The 7,889-nt window shown below is 29.6% G+C and overlaps 1 long non-coding RNA gene across 1 annotated transcript; it reads left to right on the forward strand.

The window, feature by feature from the left end:
- The first annotated feature begins 78 nt into the window (after positions 1-78).
- On the forward strand, positions 79-3,785 carry LOC111407463. The gene is made up of 2 exons (XR_002705113.1): positions 79-152; positions 3,467-3,785. It is a non-coding gene; the product is annotated as an uncharacterized LOC111407463 (long non-coding RNA).
- Positions 3,786-7,889: the final 4,104 nt, after the last annotated feature.

Genomic DNA, 7,889 nt, shown 5'->3' on the forward strand with positions numbered 1-7,889 from the left:
CTCGTGTTTGGCTTTTCTCATTTTTTAGAACTCATTTTTCCTTGAAGTCATTTTCAATCAATCGTTTCTTTAATTTTATCAAATCTACTGAAAATATGATTTTTCAACTAAACTAAACAGGAACTTAAAATCAAGAGGAACTTTACACTAAGGTAATGTTTGATTGCTCCACTTTTTCCATTTAATTTTTCAACTTTTGGTTGTTTGATTGTCCAAAATTTTTCATGGAATTGAAATTTTCACTTTCTTGCCACGTCAGCATTTTCCATGAAATCATGAAATTGGAATTCTCACCAAAATGGTGAGAATTGGAATTTCCGGTTACTGTAGCGATTTTTAATTTTTTTTAATTTACATATTTTTTTTTGCAATGGAAATAAATTCTAAGAATTATTGTAAAAAAATATTTTCATTTTACTGACAATTTTCATGTAAAACAAAGCCAAACGAACACCAAAAGATAGATGATTTGCTTGATTTTTTATTTTTTTTGTTGGTAATGGAAACAAATTTCATACCCAATTCCAGTAAATTTCATCTCTTTAATTGACAATTTTCATGTAAAATAAAGTCAAATGAACATCAAAAAACACTCTTATTTCAACATTTTTCATGTGAAAAGTTATACCAATCAAACATAATAATTTACAATTTTCATGAAAATAATTTATAGGCAATTCAATTCCATGAAATTCGTTTTCAATTCAATTTCACCTTGGCAATCAAATGGACTATAATAGGAATATGAATAATTGAATTGAATTGAACTGAACTGAAATTGATTGTACATTACAATTACTAGATTTTAACTTCAAAATTTTCTTTGATATTGCCCGAATGGAAAGCGTTTTTATTTTATTTTAAAAGGAAATTTAATACACCTTGTATAGGGGGCGTGACTACACTTTGCATGCTGTATTATAAATTTACACTTTATATATTATGTTAAAATATGCATAATGATTACAAAAAACACCATTTGTTGAAAATTTCACAAATATACTATTAAAATAGATAAACAAATAAAAATATAATGTAACTCTTTGCATACTGTTTTCAAATTATTAATTTTTAAATAGATTTTTTTCTTTACATGGTGATTTTTTTTTTTTGTATGAGATTTATGAAATTTGTTATCTTTTTTCCTAAAATCTAATGTCAAATCAATAAAATTAAATTTAGTGAGTTTATAAAATATTAAAGATTATAGAAAATAATTTATTTGACCTTTCCAACATTGACAAAACAAATAAAAGTTTTTGTTTCTATCTTCTACTCAATATATTGTGTTCAATTAATAAAATTAAAAAATAAGAAATAAAATAAACTCTAATATAAATTGTTATTTCAGAGCTAAAAATTAATTTCATATTCGTTTTGAGTTGATGTGATTTTGCAACTTAAAAATTGTTAAGAATGCTTGTGTAATTTTATAGGAATCTATTGTGGATGATTTTTTATACTTATTTTTTCTCAAGAAAACTTCAAAGAAAAGGATTATATAAATATAGCTAATTACTAAATATATTATTTGTGTAAAAAGAAATTATGTAAATAGTGCACTGAGAATACTCAATCGAATTTTGATTTATAGAGGGATAGGTAAATTATTAAAAAAAAAAAAGCAGATAAAAATGAAACAGTAATTAAAAATTGATATGTGATTGCGAAGTGTTATATAAATGGTGCAATTAGTTATCTTTTAATATGGATATTTTGGTGTATTTCATTATTTCTAATGGCAAATTTGTAAATTTATTAAAAGTTATTTTTGTTACCCAGTGTAAAAATTAAATTTAAACAATATGGTTTATAAATATAAATACGCCCTGTTTTGGAAAAGTAGTTCTTATATATATATATATATATATATAAGAACTACTTTAGTTTTAATAACATATTAGTTTTAAGACTCCTTATTTAGCTAAAAATGAACTTTATAATCTCGGCCAAACCTAAAATAGTATCTTTTTAAGCTTTTCTTAGTCCCTGTTTGGCCCCTATTTCTTGGTAATGAAAATGGGTAGAATAATATTTTTTTTTGAAAAATGAGTGGTTGAAAAAGAGGGAAAAGTTTTCGATTTACGTGTCATATTATTTTATGAAAGATTGTATGGTTAAAAATATGAGAGAGAAAAATAAAATGTAATGAAATGTAATTTAATGGGAGCCAAACGGGGTCTTGTGACGTTTCATACAGTAAAGAAAAATAAAAAAGAAGCCACTTTTTCACTTATTTTCTAACAATTAAGTTAAGCCACCTTGCTCTAAACTAGAAAAAATAACAATGAAAAGTGATTTTTCTAGTTTAAATTAGCCCCTGTTTGTCATTTTTTACTTTACATTATTTTCTATTATTTTTTTCATAGTACTTATTGTTAATCATACATTCTTCATTAAAATAATATTACACATAAAAAACTTTTCATTCTTTTTTAACCATACATTTTTTATCAATCATTATTTTATAATACATTTTTTCAAATAAATGAGGCTCAAACAGGCCTTAGTGCTTTAAAAAACTGAAGTTCATGCAAAAAAGTCAGTTTCTTAGGTTGTCCTTTATACTCACGTTGCGGAATAGACACTCATGGAGATTATGACCTTTTGAAAAATGGGTATGTACAGAAGGCTAGCTGGGTATAAGAAACTCTTCACAGCCATAGATTTATCAACTATTGACAAGAGAGGGTTGAATAAAATTACTTATATGTGGAGATTATGACCTTTTAGAAGATGAATTTGTACAGAAGCTTGGGTGACAAGAAACTCTTCACAACCTTAGATTTATCAACTATTTACAAGAGTGGGGATTGAATTAGGTTAGAAAAGGTAGATAATCACTTATTTTATTAGATTTGATCAAAATAAATTATTTGAACAATGATTTTTTGAAGAACGTGTACTTAAAAAAAAGTAATAAGGTCACCTGCAAAATTCTTTTTATTAGAAAAATGTGTTATTGAAAATGAGTATGAAGAATTTTTTTTTAAATAAGTTGTCCTATTCATCCACTTGAAATTTTCAAAATCAAGTTATTTTGAAATTTTTTGAACTGGATGAAGTAAATAATTGAATTGGATTCTATCAATTGAATGGTATCAACGAAATCGAGTGCTAACTCCCATTTCTTACTTTATGCATAATATATTAATGATTCTATCATTTTCAATATTAATAATAATATTGAGTACTACTACTTATCCTCCCTATGAAATGTATAGTAAGATGATTGAAAACAATTTGACAATATTATAGAAAAATTAAAAGAGCTAAGTCTTATTCATTGTACAATTGAATCCTACTCTGCGAATGAAATGTAAATTGATAAAAACAGTTAGAAAAAAAAGTTAAAAGAGTAAAGTATTATTCATTATAATGCTCAATCATATCTATAGTATTATTTTCTAGACATGCACTTATAGCACGAACTCCAGACTCTATGATCATAACATGAAATCAACAGGAATTATTACAAGTGCTCAGTTGAAGGATGTCCAGTAAAAAAGAGAGTCGAGAGAGACAACAATGATCCAAGGTATGTAGTAACAACCTACGAGGGCATCCACAACCACCAAAGTACTTCTCAACTCTAATGTCAATCAAAAGGTCAGAATTACCATTAGAATTAGATAGGGAAGTCTTTTCCAGATTTCCAAACCTTTGTAGAATTGTTATAATTAGGTTGTTATAATTGTCCACTCGCACCCATCCCCGAATAACCTTTGAATTTCTAGATGTAAATCTCGAATTTCATATATATAAATCCGGTATTGGATTCATAACAAGATGCTCCCTCATATATGATCAAGTAGATGTATTCGATTTCGTTATAAGCAATCATGCCAAATTCTAAAGCTAATTTTCATGCATCGTGTTCTTTAACTTGTACGCAAGTACCTAACGATACTAGGAGATTTTCAACTATAATAAAAAATTGAGAATTAAATTGCCAGTTGAAAAATGGATTAAAAGTCAGTGATGCAATTTTCTAATAAATGAAGGGACAAGGGAAACTAGTATGCAAAGAACGGAGAACAAAGATAGTAGCATGAGCATAACAGGATTGAATCATCCTGGTTTGGTCCATTGACGTCGACGTGACCGTATCAAATATGGAGCCAAGACATAGCAACATTTTTTTTCCAGAGTCTAGCTCGTAGACTTTATCAAATATAGGCCAACACGACCCCATAAATTTTATTTTTCTTTTTTTTTTAAATGTAATTTTTTTTTAATAACATCGTCCTACGGCACCGATTGGCCTACGTCTGGAACCCAAATCAACCTATTGATGTTTGACTGTCGACCCAAATCAAACGTGACTCTACAAATATAGGTCAATGTTGATTTAGACTAAGCCTCTGCTCATTCTTTATTATTTTTAGAATATTTCAGCCCATTAGCACAGATCATGGCACAGTCCATCGGGGCCCACCACTTAGCCTTTCATTGAGTACAAGTACATTCTTTTCTAGCCATTTTCCAATTCTAACCTCCCTTTTTTATTAAAGCATTGATTGCGTGGTTGGTCGGTTGGGGGTTAAAAAGGGAAAAACAAAATAATCTTTTCATGCATCATTTAGTCATTTTTGTGTCAGAATGACAGCCAATGGACTATGTCATGGATTGTGCAACGTTGTAAAAAAATTCTAAAAATGAGAAATAAATGAGCTTCGATCAGGGGCTAAGCTTTTACTAATCGGACTAATGGGCAACTCTAGTACATTGACACACTTAGGTCATACGTTGAAAAGTTTTGAAGATAATTACATCCAGCATCTGATTAAACAGCGAATTTCCAAATTACTATTTATTCCTTAAAATCCCAATTTAGAGCATGTTTAAGACCCATTTTTTAGTTAATAGTGCAATTTAAATGATAGATTAATGAAGAATGTGTGGTTCAAAAATTTTTAAAAAAAATTGGGTTGCGTTAATATTATTTTATTAAAGTATATGTGGTTGAAAAAAAGATGTAAAAAAATATATTTTGAAAATAATGAGGATCAAACAAGGGCTTATTGTCTTTTAAGAATCAATTGAGTTTTTCTTTCTTCCTCGTTGTCGCTGTTTACTATAGATACACCACCATTATGCATCACCATCAACACCACCACCACCACCACCTTCATCGACACCATCATCCACCCTTAGACTCACTGCAATCACCATCCCTAAAAATAATATGCACCTCCACCACCACTACCGAAACACTCTATATTGCCGCTATGACCATCGCGCCTCCTCTAATTTTATTAAATCTATGATATTGTCATCGCACCACCACGATTACTATGCCTAGATGTTTGCACTACGGCAAAAGCTAGCCCATGACCTAAAATTCGAAATCATAGTCATGACCACATATCTCAAAACACCACCTCTGCAGGGTTTGAATTCAAAATTTCATATGCAAATTTCGAGCTTGTTTTTAAGATTTTTTGTTTGTATTACTGCTTGGTGATTTTTTTTTTTTTAAATTATTTGTTGTTTGTGTTGGGATGGCATTGGTGATGTGGTGGTAAGGTGATTTTATTTATTATTTTTTTTTTTGGTGGATTTAGTGTGTGGCGTCTATGGTAGTGGTGCTAAGGTTCAACATGGTGGTGGTCTAATTTTTCGATGGTAACAGTGGGATGTTACACAGCGTATTGGTGAAATTTCAATAATAGAAAAGGGAATTACAAAACAAACATGAAAATAACAAAATTGGACGGATTAAGGAAATTCAAGCCTTTTGCAGTAGGTAAAGCCTAAAACATGGTGCAGCAGAACTTCTTTATGACTTGTCCCCTCCAATATGTAATAGCCCAACTGTTCGTCATATAGCTCAAACAAACTCTACACAAGTAGTTGAACTCAAAAATTCAGTAAAAGAAACGACATTCTTTGCTCAATAATCTCTCAAGAAAAATAAGTGAGAATGTAAAGAAAAATACTAAAAGAATTGTGATTGTTGCGATGGTAATGAATAACCAAGGAATGATCCTATTTATATGTAAAAATAGGCCACACAAAATAAAGAGGTATCATAAACACATGAACGTTTTCACATTTCTTTTCATTTCCCAAACCTCCAACCTTCTCACTTTTCTAACTCCAAAAATCTACAAACCTATTACAAGAAAATATAATTGAGAAGCTCTGATACCACTTGGAAGTTTAGATTTAGCTAATCTATTTTTGATCTACTGTGCGGAATTATACAATTAAAAGCAACAAATCACTTTTCAATTATTTTCTAGATGGTTAAGCAATCATGCCAGTTTATCGTATAGTTTGAATGCCACAATCTATAATATGAAAACAATAAGCAATAAAAAAATATGTTGACTAAGAAAATCAATTGCGTAAAAACTCTGGGACCAAATCAGTAACCTTCACTGCAGATAATATGAATTTATAGTATGATCCAGCCTAAAAACCCACTAGACTCACTAATTTAATTCATGCAATCTTCAAGACTTGCTGAAACGTACTTCAATCACACATGTTCTCAATCTTCTAGTCGCCTTAGTAGTGTTGACAAAGAAGAAGAGCAGGTCAGAAGATATCGAATCTTTTTTTATTTATTTATATTTTTATATTATTTAGATATAAATTTATAATAACAGATATATATTCTTATTTTATTTAATAGCTTTGTCCAAATTCCAATGTTTTTTTATGTAAAAAATGCATTGTAACTTACGACTGAGAATTTGAAACAAAACTTGTGCGGCTCTTTAACACTATCCAACCTTCTAATTGCATTCCCTTGATCATATATAATCTTCTGGGACATTTTGGATTCCTTCAAGGACTATACTACAAATCTTAACTCTTCTGACTTTAATTAGGACTCAATAACTCCTATTTTGATTTTAACCCCAACTCGATAAACTTTTAATACAATCTAATTCAGATTTTATTTTGTCTACAGAATTGTCAATATAACATAAGTCCTTAACAATAATGAATGAATTTTAACATCAAAATGTACCAATATTCTCCTACTCATTTTATTATAAAATAGACAGAAAGATTACCAGGCAAAGAGGGACTATTACGCATCATGAAGGTTTTCTCTACATTGAGCCTTCACTTAGTGAAAACAGAAACCTTTACTCCAAAGACAATAGTGTGCTCACTATTGAACTAGGACTACTTAAGGAAAATAAAAGTTACTGTCCACGCACAACAATTTAGGTGTTGACATGAGCTTTAATAGGTAGCAAGTATAGCCTAGTACTAATCCCAGTTTCATGAGTGTATTTGAAAATAAGCTCAATTCTCATATAAAGCAGCCAAATCTCCACACTCACATGGGTGAAGATTCATCAAGAGTGCTCCTGTAATACTTGCACCTTGCTCATAAGAGCTATAATCTCATTAAAACTTAACCTCCATAAAATTACAAGAAAAATGCGGTCATACCATAGGGACGATAATAATAAGATAAATAAATTAGATAGTGCATTTCTTGTGACAACATGTGATTCATTTTTCCATTGAACCCAATTCTTAGGAACTCTGGTCCCTGGGTTGGGTATCATCATACGTGACTTTTATTTATATGGGTTTAATATCATCCCTCGATGTGCTCTAAGCCCTTTCTCTTGACAATGCATTTGTTAATGGATCTACAAGATTATTACAAATTTCACATAATCAATATTTATGATGCCATTACTTAGATAAGATCTCATAGTAGATAAGATCTCATAGTATCGTATTTTCTCCTAATAGGTCTGAATTTACCGTTATAATAATGATTATATATTCTACCAATTACTCAACAAAGGAATTTCACATAATACATCTCTTAACCAATTTGCTTCCTCACTTGCTGATACCAAAGTTATAAGCTCAGCCTCGATGGTTGAGTTAGCAATAATTGTTTGTTT

The sequence above is a fragment of the Olea europaea genome, chromosome 13, assembly GCF_002742605.1.
Source record: "Olea europaea var. sylvestris chromosome 13, O_europaea_v1, whole genome shotgun sequence".
NCBI lineage: Eukaryota > Viridiplantae > Streptophyta > Magnoliopsida > Lamiales > Oleaceae > Olea > Olea europaea.